This window comes from Carcharodon carcharias, chromosome 28 (assembly GCF_017639515.1).
Source record: "Carcharodon carcharias isolate sCarCar2 chromosome 28, sCarCar2.pri, whole genome shotgun sequence".
Taxonomy (NCBI): Eukaryota; Metazoa; Chordata; class Chondrichthyes; order Lamniformes; family Lamnidae; genus Carcharodon; species Carcharodon carcharias.
In genome coordinates, this window is record NC_054494.1 from 32,011,764 (window position 1) to 32,030,090 (window position 18,327).

Sequence of the window (18,327 nt, forward strand, 5' to 3'; positions counted from 1 at the left end):
GCAAGTCTTTCTTATATTTTTGTGTCTTCCGCTGACCATGTTTACAGTACAATAATCCATTGTGGTAACTCAACTAAGAACAGACCAGGCAACAACATGGTCAGAGGTCATTCATTTCTGTAACTGGAGTGTCAGACCTAGGACCTTCTGGATCTATATCTACGCAAAGTGATTCATTTATTTACTGAAACATTAAGGCAACTTGAGTTTTGTTTAAGCAGTAACTTGTTATCTGCCAATATCGCACCTTGTCAGTTTGCTCCACAGATATGTTGATAATTGTGTGAATGCAGACAACTGCCTATAACTCCAACTGATGAAAAGCTGCCATAACTCATAACTGGATTAATTGGTTTAAACACAAATGTAAAAGAGCAACTGCAACATAATGAGGATCTGTTTAATGTTGAATTTTATTGAAAAATGGAGGACAGTGACGAACAGAATTAGGGCCAGTTTTGCATTCTTAAAAAGCAAAACTACTTAAGCGTTTCAATAACAGGGCTGGGAATAAACATCAAGCACTGAATACAAATTTGTTATCTTACCACAAGAACTTATATTTATATTAGTGCCTTTAACATATTAAAATATTTCACAAGAGCACAATCAGACATAATTTGACTGATAATCCAATCATTAAAGTAAATCACCATGTATAATGTCCCTCACCTTTGGCAGATATTTGATTTAGGATTATCTGCAGTGTTTAAGAGGTGTAGAACATTATTGGGAAATGGTCGGAATGACATTTGGAAATGAAGAATCAAGAATTTGCATTGTGCAGGAAGACATTTCAAAGTGTTTTACATTATAAGATTACAAACCCAACTACATTTCTGGAATTTAATTGTTCAAGTCAAAATGAATTGGATTTTTGAAGCATAAGGCATGGAGGCCACTTTTAAATAGAAAATAAGATTTGTATTTATATAGCACCTTTCATGGCCTTCAGAATGCCTCAAAGTGCTTTAGAGCCAATGAAGTACTTTTGCAGTGCGGTGTTGTAATCAAGGAAACGTGGCAGCCAATTTGCTCGCAGAAAGTTCCCACAAACAGCAATAACGATCAAATAACCACTTTTTGATGTTATCCGAGGGACAAATATTGGTCAGGTCACCCAAGATAACTCGTGCTCTTCTTCAAAATAGTGTAATGGGATCTTTTACATCAACCTGGGGGATCAGATGGGTTCTCGGCTTAATGTCTCATCCAAAAGACAGAACCTTCCGCAGTGTGGCACCTCCTCAGAGCCTGGGAATTCTATGGTGGGTGACTCATCTTCTGTCTCCCCAAAGTTTGCCCACCATCTATAAGGCACAAGTGTGGAATGTGGTGGAATACTGCCCACTTGCCTGGATGTGTGCAGCTCCAAAAACACTCAAGACGTTCAATGGTATCCTGGATGAAACAGTCCGCTCGTTTGGAATCCCATCCACCACTTTCAACATCCATTCCCTCCACCACACAATGGCAGCAGTGTGTATGATAGAAAGAGATGCACTGCAGTAACTTGCCAAGCCTCCCTCAGCAGCACTTTCCAAATCCGTGACCTCTACCACCTAGAAGGGCAAGGGCAGGAGGCACATGATATCATCACCACCTGCAAGTTCCCCTCCAAGCAACACACCATTCTGAGTTGGAATTATAATCGCCATTCCTTCACTGTTGCTGAATCAAAATTCTGGAACTCCTTTCCTGATAGCATGTGGGTATACCTACATCAGATTGACTGCAGCGGTTCAAGAAAGTGGCTCACCACCAACTTCTCAAGGGCAATTACAGATGGGCAACAAATATTGGCCTTGTCAGTTGATGCCCACATTCCATGAAAGAATAAAAAACGTAGAACTCAGGAGTGTCAGCTGAGATTTTGGTGCTCAAGTTTCTGCACTAAGACTTGAACTCAAAACCTTCTGACTCAGAGACAAGAGTTTTACCCACTGTACCACAGCTGATGTTTAAAAGGTCTGAGTATTGTTAATGTTAAGAGAAACCTACTCTCCTGTTCGGTAAATGTGTGCAGATGCAGTGCACTTACCGAGCTCCCAGTGCAAACCATGCTTGCCTCATGCTGTGCCCAAGCAAAACACCCCAACCAAACTCAACCCAAAGCACTACTGACCTCAACCCAACGGAACATGCTCCATCCTACCCAACCTCATAAAACTCAAACCAATTCCACCCAAACAAACTCACCCCCACCAGCCCCACACATTCCCAAACAACCCAACATACCCATCTACCCAACCCAACACACCTCACCCCCAACCAAAAACACCCTCACCTAAACCAACTTACCTCATTTTACCCAAACAAATGCAACACACCACAATATAAAGGCACAATACTGTGGATGCTGGACATCTGAAACAAAAACAAAAAATGCTGGAAATACTCAGCAGGTCAGACAGCACCTGTGGAGAGAAAGACAGAGTTAACATTTCGAGTCCGTATGACTCTTCTTCAGAGCACTTCTTCAAAACACCCCATACTCGCCAGCCCGATCTAATCCAATCCAGTCCACCAACACAATCCAGTCCTTATCAACACAATACATGCCCAGCCAACCCAACACACCCCCATTCAACCCAACCCAACCAAATGAACCCAGTACAACAAATCCCCACCCAACATATCCCATCCTTCCCAACTCACCTCCACCCAACTCCATGCTGTACCAAACCCAATACATCACACCGCCACCCAACTCCATCCTGTACCCAAACCAATGCAGCACATCCTCACCCAACTCCATCCTTTACCCAACCCAATGCAGCACATCCCAACCCAACTCCAATCTGTACCCAACCCAATACACCACACCCCCACCCAACTCTATACTGTACCCAAAACAATGCACCAAAACCCCATCCAACTATATCCTCTACCCAACCCAATGCACCTAACCCCCACCCAACTCTATCCTGTACCCAACACAATGCACCACACCCCAACCCAACTCTATGCTCTACCCAACCCAATGCAGCACATCCCAAACCAACTCCAATCTGTACCAAACTTAATGCACCATGTCCCCACCCAACTTCATCTTGTACCCAGTCCAATGCACCAAACCCCACACCCAACTCCATCCTGTACCCAACCCAATGCACCACACCCCCACCCAACTCCATCCTGTACCCAATCCAATGCACCACACCCCACCCAACTCGCAGACACTTCCTCCTACCTCTCCCTGGACCATGACCCCACCACTGAACATCAAGCCATTGTTTCCAGGACTGTCACTGACCTCATCTCCTCTGGGGATCTTCCTCCCACAGCTTCCAACCTGATGGTCGCCCAACTTCGGACGGCCCGCTTCTATCTCCTACCCAAAATCCACAAACAGAACTGCCCCGGTAGACCGATCGTCTCAGCTTGCTCCTGCCCCACAGAACTCATTTCTCGTTATCTTGACTCCCTTCTCTCTCCCCTTGTCCAGTCCCTTCCCACCTACATCCGTGATTCCTCTGACACCTTACGTCACATCAACAATTTCCAGTTCCCTGGCCCCAACCGCTTCCTCTTCACCATGGACGTCCAATCCCTCTACACCTCCATCTCCCACAAGGATGGTCTGAGGGCCCTTAGCTTCTTCCTCGAACAGAGGCCCGAACAATCCCCATCCACCACTACTCTCCTCCGTCTGGCTGAACTTTGTTCTCACACTGAACAATTTCTCCTTCAACTCCTCTCACTTCCTCCAAATAAAAGGTGTGGCTATGGGTACCCGCATGGGCCCCAGCTATGCCTGTCTCTTTATGGGGTATGTGGAACATTCCTTGTTGCAGTCCTACTCCGGCCCCCTTCCACAACTCTTTCTCTGGTACATCGATGATTACTTCGGTGCTGCTTCATGCTCTCGTTGGGACTTGGAAAAATTTATTAATTTTGCTTCCAATCTCCACCCCTCCATCATTTTCACGTGGTCCATCTCTGACACTTCCCTTCCCTTCCTTGACCTCTCTGTCTCAATCTCTGGTGATAGACTGTCCACCAATATCCATTACAAACCCACCGACTCCCGCAGCTACCTTGACTACAGCTCCTCACACCCCGCTTCCTGTATGGACTCCATCCCATTCTCTCAGTTCCTTCGCCTCCGTAGCATCTGGTCCGATGATGCTACCTTCAAAAACAGTTCCTCTGACATGTCCTCCTTCTTCCTTAACTGAGGTTTTCCACCCACAGTCGTTGAGAGGGCCCTCAACTGTGTCCGGCCCATCTCCAGCGCATCCGCCCTCACGCCTTCTCCTCCCTCCCAGAAACATGATAGGGTCCCCCTTGTCCTCACTTATCACCCCACCAGCCTCCGCATTCAAAGGATCATCCTCCGCCATTTCCGCCAACACCAGCATGATGCCACCACCAAACACATCTTCCCTTCACCCCCCTTATCGGCATTCTGTAGGGATCGCTCCCTCCAGGACACCCTGGTCCACTCCTCCATCACCCCCTACTCCTCAACCCCCTCCTATGGCACCACCCCATGCCCACGCAAAAGATACAACACCTGCCCCTTCACTTCCTCTCTCCTCACCGTCCAAGGGCCCAAACACTCCTTTCAAGTGAAGCAGCATTTCACTTGCATTTCCCCCAACTTAGTCTACTGCATTCGTTGCTCCCAATGTGGTCTCCTCTACATCGGAGACACCAAACGTAAACTGGGCGACCGCTTTGCAGAACACCTGCGGTCTGTCCGCAAGAATGACCCAAACCTCCCTGTCGCTTGCCATTTCAACACTCCACCCTGCTCTCTTGCCCACATGTCTGTCCTTGGCTTGCTGCATTGTTCCAGTGAAGCCCAACGCAAACTGGAGGAACAACACCTCGTCTTCTGACTAGGCACTTTACAGCCTTCCGGACTGAATATTGAATTCAACAACTTTAGGTCTTGAGCTCCCTCCTCCATCCCCACCCCCTTTCTGTTTCCCCCTTCCTTTTGTTATTTTTCCAATAAATTATATAGATTTTTCTTTTCCCACCTATTTCCATTATTTTTAAATATTTTTAAATCTTTTATGCTCTCCCCACCCCCACTGGAACTATACCTTGAGTGCCCTACCATCCATTCTTAATTAGCACATTCGTTTAGATAATATCACCAACTTTAACACCTATGTGTTCTTTTGTTGTGTTGTTTGTGACATCTTTTGATGATCTGCTTCTATCACTGCTTGTTTATCCCTACAACCACACCAAACCCCTCCACTTCTCTCTCTCTCTCTCTCTCTCTCTCCCCACCTCTCCCCGCCACACACACACACCTTAAACCAGCTTATATTTCAACTCTTTCTTGGACTCGAACTCAAGTTCTGTTGAAGGATCATGAGGACTCGAAACGTCAACTCTTTTCTTCTCCGCCGATGCTGCCAGACCTGCTGAGTTTTTGTTTTGGATTTCCAGCATCCGCAGTTTTTTTGTTTTTATCCCACCCAACTCCATCCTGTATCCAATCCTATGTGCCACACCCCCACCCAACTCCATTCTGTACCCAACCCAATGCATCACACGCCCACCCAACTCCATCCTGTACCCGACCCAATGCATCACACCCCCACCCAACTCCATCCTGTACCCAACCCAATGCATCACACCCCCACCCAACTCCATCCTGTACCCAACCCAATGCGTCACACCCCCACCCAACTCCATCCTGTACCCAGTCCAATGCACCACACCCTCACCCAACTCCATCCTGTACCCAACCATTTGCGCCACACCCCCATCCAACTCCATCTTGTACTCAGTCCAATGCCCCACATCCCCACCCAACTCCACCCTGTACCCAATCCAATGCACCACACCCCCACCCAATTCCATCCTGTACCCAGCCCAATGCACCACACCCCCACCCAACCCCATCCTTTACCCAACCCAATGCACCACACCCCACCCAACTCCATCTGGTACCCAACCCAATGCACCACACCCTCACCCAACTCCACCCTGTACCCGGTCCAAAGGACCACACCCCAACCCATCTCTACCCTGTACCCAGCCCAATGCGCCACATACCCACCCAACTCCATCCTGTACCCGGTCCAAAGGACCACACCCCCACCCATCTCTACTCTGTACCCAACCCAATGCACCACACCCCCACCCAACTCCATCCTGTACCCAGCACAATGTGCCACACCCCCACCCAACTCCATCCTGTACCCAGCCTAATGCATCACACCCCCACCCAATTCCATCCTGTACCCAACCCAATGCACCACACCCCCACCCAATTCCATCCTGTACCCAACCCAATGCACCACACCCCCACTCAATTCCATCCTGTACCCAACCCAATGCACCACACCCCCACCCAATTCCATCCTGTACCCACCCAATGCACCACACCCCCACCCAATTCCATCCTGTACCCAACCTAATGCACAACACCCTCACCCAACTCCACCCTGTACCCAACCCTTTGCGCCACACCCCCATCCAACTCCATCGTACCCAGTCCATGCCCCACATCCCCACCCAACTCCACCCTGTGCCCAATCCAATGCACGACACCCCACCCAACTCCATCCTGTACCCAACCCAATGCACCACACCCCCACCCAATTCCATCCTGTACCCAATCCAATGCACCACACCCCACCCAACTCCATCCTGTACCCAACCCAATGCACCACACCCCCACCCAATTCCATCCTGTACCCAACCCAATGCACCACACCCTCACCCAACTCCACCCTGTACCCGGTCCAAAGGACCACACCCCCACCCATCTCTACCCTGTACCCAGCCCAATGTGCCACATACCCACCCAACTCCACCCTGTACCCAACCCAATGCACCACACCCCCACCCAATTCCATCCTGTACCCAGCCCAATGCACCACACCACAACCCAACACCATCCTGTACCCAGCACAATGCGCCATACCCCCACCCAACTCCATCCTGTACCCAACCCTATGTGCCACACCCCCACCCAACTCCATCCTGTACCCAGTCCAATGCGCCACATCCCCACCCAACTCCACCCTGTACCCAAGCCTATGTGCCACATCCCCACCCAACTCCATCCTGTACCCAGCCTAATGCATCACACCCCCACCCAATTCCATCCTGTACCCAACCCAATGCACCACACCCCCACCCAATTCCATCCTGTACCCAACCCAATGCACAACATCCTCACCCAACTCCACCCTGTACCCAACCCAATGCACCACACCCTCACCCAACTCCATCTTGTACGCAACCCTTTGCGCCACACCCCATCCAACTCCATCTTGTACCCAGTCCATGCCCCACATCCCCACCCAACTCCACCCTGTACCCAATGCAATGCACCACACCCCGACCAAATTCCATCCTGTACCCAACCCAATGCACCACACCCCCACTCAATTCCATCCTGTACCCAACCCAATGCACCACACCCCCACCCAATTCCATCCTGTACCCACCCAATGCACCACAACCCCACCCAATTCCATCCTGTACCCAACCTAATGCACAACACCCTCACCCAACTCCACCCTGTACCCAACCCTTTGCGCCACACCCCCATCCAACTCCATCGTACCCAGTCCATGCCCCACATCCCCACCCAACTCCACCCTGTACCCAATCCAATGCACGACACCCCACCCAACTCCATCCTGTACCCAACCCAATGCACCACACCCCCAACCAATTCCATCCTGTACCCAACCCAATGCACAACACCCTCACCCAACTCCACCCTGTACCCAACCCTTTGCGCCACATCCCCACCCAACTCCATCTTGTACCCAGTCCATGCCCCACACCCCCACCCAATTCCATCCTGTACCCAACCCAATTCACAACACCGCCACCCAACTCCATCCTGTACCCAGCTCAATGCACCACACCCCCACCCAACTCCACCCTGTACCCAATCCAATGCACCACACCCCCACCCAACTCCACCCTGTACCCAACCCAATGCACCACACCCCCACCCAACTCCACCCTGTACCCAATCCAATGCACCACACCCCACCCAACTCCATCCTGTATCCAACCCAATGCACCACACCCCCACCCAATTCCATCCTGTACCCAACCCAATGCACAACATCCTCACCCAACTCCACCCTGTACCCAACCCTTTGCGCCACATCCCCATCCAACTCCATCTTGTACCGTCCATGCCCCACACCTCCACCCAATTCCATCCTGTACCCAACCCAATTCACAACACCGCCACCCAACTCCACCCTGTACCCAACCCTTTGCGCCACATCCCCATCCAACTCCATCTTGTACCCAGTCCATGCCCCACACCTCTACCCAATTCCATCCTGTACCCAACCCAATTCACAACACCGCCACCCAACTCTACCCTGTACCCAGCCCTTTGCGCCACACCCCCACCCAACTCCATCCTGTACCCAGTCCAATGCGCCACAGCCCACCCAATTCCATCCTGTACCCAACCCAATGCACCACACCCCCACCCAATTCCATCCTGTACCCAGTCCAATGCACCACACCCACACCCAATTCCATCCTGTACCCAGTCCAATGCACCACACCCCCACCCAATTCCATCCTGTACCCAGTCCAATGCACCACACCCCCATCCAATTCCATCCTGTACCCAGTCCAATGCACCATCCCCCACCCAATTCCATCCTGTACCCAGTCCAATGCACCATCCCCCACCCAATTCCATCCTGTACCCAGTCCAATGGGCCACACCCCCACCCAATTCCATCCAACCCAAATCTCCTCACCTCTCGCGAGAAGTTTGTGGCTCCTGGTTCGAGCTCTCGCGATGTTTGGCGACGGCCAGAGCTGGAGAGGCAGCTACAGAGAGAGAGAGAGATTGAGGGTGAGGGAGTGAGAGTGGGAGGGAAACCGGGCTTCGGCAAGAAGAGGGGGACAGGATCCAGCAGCGGGCGCGAGAGATAAGGGGATAGAGATTGAGGGAGCGAGAGGAGGTGGAGGAGGAGGAGTTGGAGGAGACCGGGGGCCAGAGCGCGGACGGAGGGAGAGTGACCGGTGGGGACGGAGCCCGGCCATGAGGTAAGGGACAACATTTCAGTTCATGTTGGAATCTTTCTTCTGAACTGAACCGCCCCCCCCACCCCCACCCACCCCCCCCCCCCCCCCCGCTCGAAGAGCGGGAACCGAGTGACCGTTAACGGCCGCAGCGCGCGAGCCGCTGACCCCTGACCCCGGGGTCCGGGTACCAGAAGACCCCGGTGTTGGCAATCTTTCGTCCTCCTTGCGGAGTTTTTAATCGGCCTCCGCGTTACACATCTTCAGCGGCCGCACATGATAAATAGAAATGATGCATGTACATCATTCTCTGCTTCACGTCCACGTTGTCAGAACTGCTGGAAATTCAGCCACCTCCTTCCTTCCAGCCCAAACTCATTCATTTGTGCAACAAATATCGATCCTGGCCAAGATCTTCAGAGGCCCGAATACACTAACGCAGGTCTTATCAGTTGGACTCGCTCTCCACAAGTGACACCCTCAGCTGGGCTACTTTTTGATTTATGGTGGTGATTTATTATTGGCATGCAGCATTTTGGGTCTGTTCTTGTTTGGGAGGGAGGTGTCCACCCAGTTGGTTGAAATGCTAGTTTTCGCCTAACTTATTTCATAATTACATATGTTTTTAAGGGGGACATTTGTGCATTTGATGCCTTCAACTTTGTGCTTTCAAATTTGGATAGAGGCAACCAGCGAATTGACGTTTTAGGTAAACCTCCCTGACCTGACCACAATGCTCAGATTTGTGAGCTTTATTGTTCTGTTTACATCTTCCCCTCTCCCACCCCCCTTCAGAATTTTGAAGGGGACGATTTCCTCTGAGAACCATGCTCCACTCCTTAACCACTTCCAACACCCATTCCTCTCCCCGTGGCATCTTCCTTTGCATGTATAGGAGATCCAACACCTGTGCTTTTACCTCCTCTACCTTCCAGAATCCAAACACCACTCAGGTGAAACATCAATTTACTTATGCTTATTTCAATTTAGTATATTGCTTTAGCGGCTCATGATGTAGTTTCCCCTACATGGGGAGACCAAACACAGGTTGGAGATTTGTGAGCTGCTTTACGGAATTCCTCTATTCAGCGTGACACTGAGCTTCTGTTCACCAATTTTTTTAGTTCTTCGCTCCACTCCCACTCTCACCTCCCTGTCCCCAATCTTCTTCATTGTTCCGATGAAGCTCAGTGTCAGTTGGAGGTACAGAAACTCGTTTCTCGCTTAGGCGCTTTACAGCTTTTCAGACCCAACATTGAGTTCAATAATTTTAGATGATAACCTTTGCCTTCATTTTTTTTCAGACAGCAGTTGTTGGTAGTGATTCTGCTATATCCATTTATATCTTGTCAGGGCCCATCTTTTGTTTCTTCACTTGACCTATTACTGCCTTTTTTTGTTTGGCCCATCATCTGTTTTGTTATTTAATCTCCCCTACAATCTAACCTATCACACATCTTCCATTTTGTTCTCGCCTCTCCCCACCTCCATACTGACTTAAAATCCCTCCAGTTCTGACAAAATGTTCCCTCTGCATCTTTTGTCTTTTCATAATTCTGGCACCTGTAGAATTTTGTTTTTGTTATTTGTAAGTCTGCCAATTCCTTTTAAAAACAACCTATTAACATTATCTATTAAGTTTTGGTTCATGTTTTAATCTACCAGTGACTACTCCACAGTATGGGTTAACGGTCATCAGAGGCTCCAGAAACTGATGTAACGTTTGGGTGTACTGGGCATGGAATCTAAAATTGCTGACATTCTCCACATTCATATTGTTGAATGAAATGGAAATCTGATGGTATTGAAGACCAATCTCCTGTTGTACTACACTCAGGGAGTGAAGATCAGAAGTAGCCTTAATGTGAAATTAAGTTAGTCAGGGAATAATTGAACCAGGGTTGTATATATGTAATTCAGCTCACTCTGCAGTTGCATGTTTTGCCCTTATTTTTATAACGCTTTGAGTTTATATTTATAGTTGAATATCAAATCTTTGGGCAATTTAGGAAGCAGAGAAGTGGATTGGAGCATTGTTTCTTGAAAAGCAGGCTGAGGAGCTCGGGGCTTGCAAAACTGAAACATTACAGTGCCACCAAGTTAGCACAAAAATGTGATGATGGGAATTGTACATAAAATAAGACTTTTTGAGTGTAACGTGGATTATATACCCTGTTGGGGGTCAGGCCTCTTAGAGTTGAACTTCTATGTACTGATCCTTAGTACCACAGTGTTCTCATTTATTTCAGTGCTGAAGTCCAAGTTCTGAACTCAGCTGGTAGCCAGTGCTCCCACATTTTGGGCTGTTATGGAGTTCTGAAAATGATCACAGGTGCCTTCTGATTGTCCACTCATTCCTTAATGCATTGATATGTTCCTTAGTGCATTAATACATCAGGTAGACTTGCAAATATTTGTTGAAATAACTTGCTATGTCAGTTTTTTGGCACTATTTTCTTATGACAGATGTCGCACACTTTGGATTGTTAATTATATATAGTTGACAGCATGTTTAAAGGATTTTCAGTGGCTGTGATGCTTAAATAAATCAAATGTTTGTTAGCTAGTTAAACTTATTGTGACAGTAATGCTATTTTTCTTAGATATTGCTGCTTTATGATTTCTGAAGATCTTTATATTTTTGAGTTTTATTTTAAAAGCATTGTTATGTGGTTAATATTTGATATTCTGCATGCTAAACTAAGATTCCAACAAAAAAGTAACTGGTTGTTTCTAAATTTCTGAAAAGCAGAGGTCATACAAACAGTATTGAAATTTAGCACCAGTTTACTTGTTTCCTCTTGTGCTGTTGGTTAGCCAGGAATTGAGAGAACTTGCTAATGCTTGCAGTGCCATGGGTTCTGTAAACCTCTTCTGGCCAATCGTAATGCCTGACCCAGGGTAGAATATTGCTGCTGGTCATACTTGTCAAGGCTAAAAATTGGTGCTGAAAAAATAAGTGTTGAATTTTTTGCTCTAAGTTTATAATTTTCCCCCTGAAATTGCAAGCCAGGTGCCATTGGCATAACTGCAACTAATATTAGCTGTAGGTTGGTCGGGTTGGTACTGTAACCAAATCGTATTTTTATTCCTTGTCACTTTATCTAACTAGTTTTAAGAATTGTGTTCCTTATCACAAAAATTACATCCTAGGCTGTCAGTAGGTGATTTTCTAGTTTTTCATTGGAACATGAAAGCAGGACAGGGAGGAAAGAATAAACGTGACAAAGTAAACTGAAGGCTGTATTCAATTGTACAGATCAAAGGGCTTATCCTAGTATAAAGATTCAAAAAATAAATGCTTTTTTGTCTTTTTCTAATAAATCAGATTAGTTCATAATTTTAAATAATGAAAAAAAACAAATTGCAAGCATTTACTACTTGTATTTATTTAATACCTTATCATGTTGAACTATTTCAAACTGTTCATCATGAATTTTGAAGTGCAGACTTTATGTAGACTGGTAGAATTAACACAAGTGATGGGTGGAGGTGGCAGGAAATACAGCTGCTCATTTAACAAAAATAGGAGGTGTTGCAAAAGATGCTTTTATTCAATTTATGACTGTGTCACCAAATGTGAACTTGAACAGTAAGGTTTCTTTGCCAGTCTGTAGCTTATATTTGTAGAGCATTATTAACTCCAAGGGTTAGTTGCAGTGAGTTGCTGTTCTGTGGAATCTTTAAAAGTTAACAATTAAATTCAGCACTGAGCTGAACATGGATTCAGTGTAAATGGTAGCTTTTTATTGAAATTGCATTTAAGGTAAAATACAGAAACTGACAGGTTTATTTACAATATGTATACTTGTATATAAACTGACCCATCTATAGATTGATCCCCTTGCACACAAAAATACATAAGGATGATGATTATAAAAATCCTATCCACCACACTTGTCCATTCGTGTTGAATGCTGTCCACAAATTTGTTTCCATTACATTCCTTCTCATTTTAACCAGTAGGTTCTGAATAGTTGGATTTGGGTGATCTTTGGATTGGAGAGAATATGGAACTTAGCGAGGTGTTGACTAGGACAGCAAGGTTATGAATCAGTGGTAAAGGTTGAGTTTGTGATGATTGGCAAAGTTGATAACTTCACTTTTTGCAATTGTTAACTGGAGGAAATTGCTGCTCATTCCTCTACTTCTGCAGGAGAGAGACATTGGAGGGATCTAGGGAGGGAGTGCTTCCAAATTTCTGCTCATCTTTTCTGTAACTCCATGTTTGAATCTCTCCAGTTAGGTTCCTGCTGCAGCACTGAAACATCACTGATTAAAGTCAGATTTGACACTTCTTCTCTGGTCAACCATACCATCCTTCTCCAATACCTCACCTCTGTGACCAGCTTGAAGGGACTGCTCTTGCAAGGTTCTACTGTTATCTACCCAGTTATAGCTGAGTTCTCCACAAATGGTTTCCAAACCCACCCTCCCCATATTAACTCTAGAATTTCCCATGAACTACCCTAGGCTTTCACCTTTTCCACATCCCCAAGCAACATCATCTGCAGATTGTCTTGTCAGCTGTGAATAGGTCATACCTGAGTTCGAGGAAAGAATGTTGTGGCCAATGCCAGTTTGGCGATATGGCCAATGATGCGAACGAATGCCTGATAACCCAATTTAGGATAGTTGGGACAATGAATCAATGGAATTCAATGTGAATAATGTTTGTACCATTCCTTATTGATCCTTTTTAACTGTAAGCCCCAGCCTGCATCCTCTACATATCCTTAATCCCTTGCCAATTGTTGTCAGGTATGTTTCTACCCTTGTTATGAGAAGCATTTCTCTGCATAAGATGTTCTATATAAATCCATATTTTATGCAGTGCTTATGTTGGAATCACTTCCTGAACCATTTCCGATTATTGTGCTTCAGTGGTGTTGCAGAGAAGATGAACAGCGAATTGGAAGTACCACCTCTCTCAACCACTCCGCTGCCCCTCAGCTGCAAGAGTGGATGAATGAGCTGCAATTTTCTCGTCAAAAATTGCAAAGAACAAAGCCTTGGCCCTCGCCACAAACAATGTGCCTTCGGATGCAGCTCCAATTGCTATTGAAAAGTGCGTTAGTACTGTCTAACAGCTGCAACACATGGTTGTTTGTGTGCAATACATGGCTAAAGGTTGTTTGAAGGATTTTATGGTGAGAACATTAATGTTGAATAAGAAGATTTTTAGGGTTACATCATGTAAAATTTGCTCTGAAAAGAGCAGTTGTTACCTTTAAAAGAGTTCCTTAGAAGAATTGGTAAGCCCAAAATGTCAAGACCTATTAGTTCTTCCAAGGAACCTTTTTAAGGCAACAATTGCTCTTTTCAGAGCAAATTTTATATGGCATTACCATAAAATCATCATACTCAACACGTGGCTTTTTTCCTGGGCTGCATATTTTCCATAATGCCCAGAGTAGATCACCATAGGCTACCTTGTGCCTTATTAGCCTCTAGGATAGGAATGAGTACCAATCGCCAAAAATATGTGTCTGGCGAGCTGCTTTCTATGTTTGCAGGCAAAATGTGAAACTTTGGTGTTGCACGCTGCTTTTGGTAGCACGGCACCACCTTGTTTAAATCACAGTTACATTGCTGATTTACTTCTAACAGTATCTCTGCAATCAACATCAAAATATGCTACTAATGGACTCCAAACAAAGCATAAACATGCCCAAAATGTTGAATAAAAGGTGGCACTTGACTGAGTTAATTCAACACTTCTGTTTGTTCCAGTGTTTGTTGAACTTGTCTGGAACAAATTGTTGTATTGGTATGAATACTAAATTAAGGCCTGATTGTTGTGTCAAAAGATTTGCTCAACTTTTGCGTATCTTTAGTTTATTTCTTGCAGTGCACAAGTGTCTCTTGGCTGAACACACCATAATGAGCCATTTAGTTAAATTCATCAGAACAATTCAAAGATAATTAAATTATTTGTATGCTAGAAAATATTCCCAGAAACACTTGAAAGCATATCATGGTGTAAAGCAACTGTTGTGTAATAGAATGATACTTTGGGTGACTGGTTAGTATTTAGCAATTCCTCTGTGCAGAAGAAATAGTGAAATATTGCACAAAAAAGTTTCCGTGAAAAGATCTTGCAACTCAACGTTTGGTGCTCCACAATTGGACAAGGTGGTTTTTAAAATTCTGCAGGGTGAAAGTAACATATTTCATATAAATTAAATGTCCAATCTATGTGCAATTATTTTAAATTGGAGTGGATTTTTTAGTACAATAGGTTTTATCTTAGTTTACAATTCATCAAGGCTATCAAGCAATATCTTGTTCAGTTTTGTTATCTTAATACTTTATTTGGTGAATGAGACGTAGAATCTTTAGTTGACTTAGTGCCCAATGTGTACAACCGTTGATGAATGAACAAAATATTTACCTACAACAGTTGAATGCAAATCAGAGGATGCCATTAGCAAACCATACGCTACTTTGATCAGCCCACATCTGTGCTGTGTCCAGTTTTGGCACTAAGAAACAATGGACATATTCAAGTGTAGGATTTAGTGCATAGTAGAACCTGAACGTTGATCTCTAATGTTAGGGAATATCAATAACAGGCTTTTGGAGTGCATGTCTCTGCCATGATGTATTAACTCAATGATATTACAATTACGCAGCTCTTCCTTGAAGTTTGATGTTCTGTAACTACAAAGCTGCAAGAAGGAATCTTTTTATTTAAGAGCTTCCATCTCATTGAGGAGGCTTCAGGCCAATCCACATCCAACAATCTGCAGTGAAAACCCTGCTCACATTTTGAGACAAAAGATGACAGTGAGCCAAAGAAGGCGAGGAAGAGGAAGGTTTTCGGGAGCACTTTAAGGAGGAAAATGATGCATAAAGGTTTAGGGAATGAATTCCAGAGCTTACCCTGTAGACGATTGAAGGCATGGCACCGCTTGTGGGGTGGTAGGAATGGTGGATACAGAAGAGGCCAAAGTTAAAGGAACACAATTCTCAGTGGATTGTAGAGCTCTGGGAGGTTACAGAGATAAGGAGGGGGCAAGACCATGGATGGATTTGCTCATGATTTTTTAAAATACATTTATGGGATGCGGGCGTCGATGGCTAGGCCAGCATTTATTGCTCATCCCTAATTGCCTTTGAGAAGGCGGTGGTGAGCTGCCTTCTTGAACTTCTCTGCAGTCCATGTGGCGTAGGTACACCTGCAGTGCTCTTAGGGAGGGAGTTCCAGGATTTTGACCCAGTGACAGTGAAAGAATAGTGATATATTTTCAAGTCAGGACGGTGAGGGACTTGGAGGGGAACTTGTGGGTGATGGTGTTCCCATGTGTCTGCTGCTCTTGTCCTTCTAGATGGTAGTGGTCATGGGTTTGGAAGCTGCTGCCTATGGGGCCTTGGTGAGTTTCTACAATGCATCTTGTAGATGGTACACATGATTGTTTTAAAATTGAAGCGTCATAAAGGAACAGGAGTATGCTGTTCAGCCCTTAGGCTTGTTCATCCATTGAATAAGATCATGTCTGATCTGTACCTCAGTTCCATTTGCCTACCGTTGCTCCCTGTACCTTGACAGGAATCTGTTGTGAAAGATTAGGTTTCTCAGCTTGAAAACGAGGTGTCTGAGCGGTGACCTTATATTTATATAGAAGATAGAAAATGGACTAGAAAAGGTTAATTTGGGATACTAAAAATAAAATTTGTAGTGTGGGTCCAGGGACATGAGTTCAAGCTAGAAGATAATTGTAAGATTGATATCGGGAGGTTCATCTTGCAAAAATATTTATGTGAACAATAGTACTTGGGTGGATTTTGTTGAATTGTTCTAACATGAGTAAAAATGTCTATGTGTAGGTCATGCATACCCATTGCATACCATACACAACATGTAAATGATTAGATTCCTTGTTTCCATCTTTCATTTCCATGTTTACCCTTGTTCTGCTTCTTTCAAGTGAACAGAGTTCAGATAACTTGCAGCATTGAGGTGACTGATTTTAGAATTTTTAAGTTGCTTTTTGCAGTTGTTAAATTGATAAATAAGTTTGAAAAAGATTTGGGTCCATGATTACCACCTAGTGAGTTCCTGATAATGTTTATGCTGGTAGTGGTGGTAGATAGCCCAGCAAAAGGAAAATCAGAAGGCAAGTTAATCAATCTTCAAAAACGTCCGTTCTTTGCCTGCCAGTTTTCTGTCTCTTCTTTGCTGAAGTGTGAGACTCCTTGCAGAGGGTTTTTCCTTTGGTACCGAAACCAAGTAATGATGGCTCAAATAAAGGACCTGTTGGTAGTATGTGACAGACTATTTGACTACAAAGGCATCATATTTGAGTCAGATCCTGTTCTTGCCTGATATGCATCTATTATCCCAGTGATGGCGTTTTTCTTTCTGAGGTGCTGACTTAAATTGTAGCCATATTGACTGAGCGCAGTTTTTATATCAGGGATTAAGCCCTGCCCCTTCTGCTTTGTATGGTTCCGATAGTCACTGGCTAAATTTCCTGATGCATTTTGGGAACCATTTTACTTCATACAGCTTTTAAATAGTGCATGAACTACGATAGGATATGCCTTCTCAGTGAGAATTGTTGAAATTGTAAGTAAATTCTTCTACAGATGTGTGAAATTGATTGTACAAAAATGAAAAATGTTCAGTGACAAACAAAAACAAATTATCTTGGAATTATTCATTTCTGTCAGCATTTGATAAGAATGAAGATTTCTGTGTTTTGGATGTTGGCCCTTTGACAGCTGCCGACAGCCATTTTCCGGTAAATTCTGTTTTTTTGATTTGCAGTATTTTTGTTATTATTAGATTCAGTGGATGTAGCTCGGTTTTTGTGGCCAATTTTTCTTCCTCTTTTCACTGAGGTTCTTGCTTACAGTTGCTCAAGTCATTATTTATTGTTGACAGTGAATGGTGGTAGACATCACATATCTTGCACAGTGAACAAGGGCTGGGAGCCTTTTTGCTGGCAATCTTACTGCTAGAATAAGTTAGATAGACAGATCAAGATTAGAACCTCCCTGGGGAGACGGTGGCATGTGGTAATGTCACTGGGCTAGAAATCTAGGGGCCCGGGCTAATGTGGTGGGGCAAAGTATTTAAATCCCATCACGGCAAGTGGTGGAATTTAAATTCAATTAATAAATCTGGAATATAAAGCTAGTCTCAATAATGGTGACATTGACAGCTATCACCGGTTGTTGGAAAAACCTATCTGGTTCACTAATGTTCTTTAGGGAATAAAATATGCCATTCTTATCTGGCCTACATTTGACTTCAGACCCACAGGCAATGTAGTTGACTCTTAACTGCCCTCTGAAATAAACCAGCAAGCCACCCAATTCACAGGCAAT

At 45.1% G+C, this 18,327-nt stretch overlaps 1 protein-coding gene across 8 annotated transcripts in view; it reads left to right on the top strand.

Moving 5' to 3' along the window:
- The first annotated feature begins 8,869 nt into the window (after positions 1 to 8,869).
- usp54a (ubiquitin specific peptidase 54a) overlaps positions 8,870 to 18,327 on the top strand; it is a 143,231-nt gene continuing 133,773 nt past the window's right edge. For 5 of the 8 annotated variants that reach the window (XM_041176203.1, XM_041176210.1, XM_041176208.1 and 2 more), the window contains exon 1: positions 8,873 to 9,015. The gene's annotated coding sequence lies outside the window, so the exon portion shown is untranslated. Of the gene's footprint in view, positions 9,016 to 11,303; positions 11,324 to 18,327 lie in introns of those variants that run through there. The other 3 variants (XM_041176211.1, XM_041176212.1, XM_041176206.1) reach the window with 2 other exon arrangements.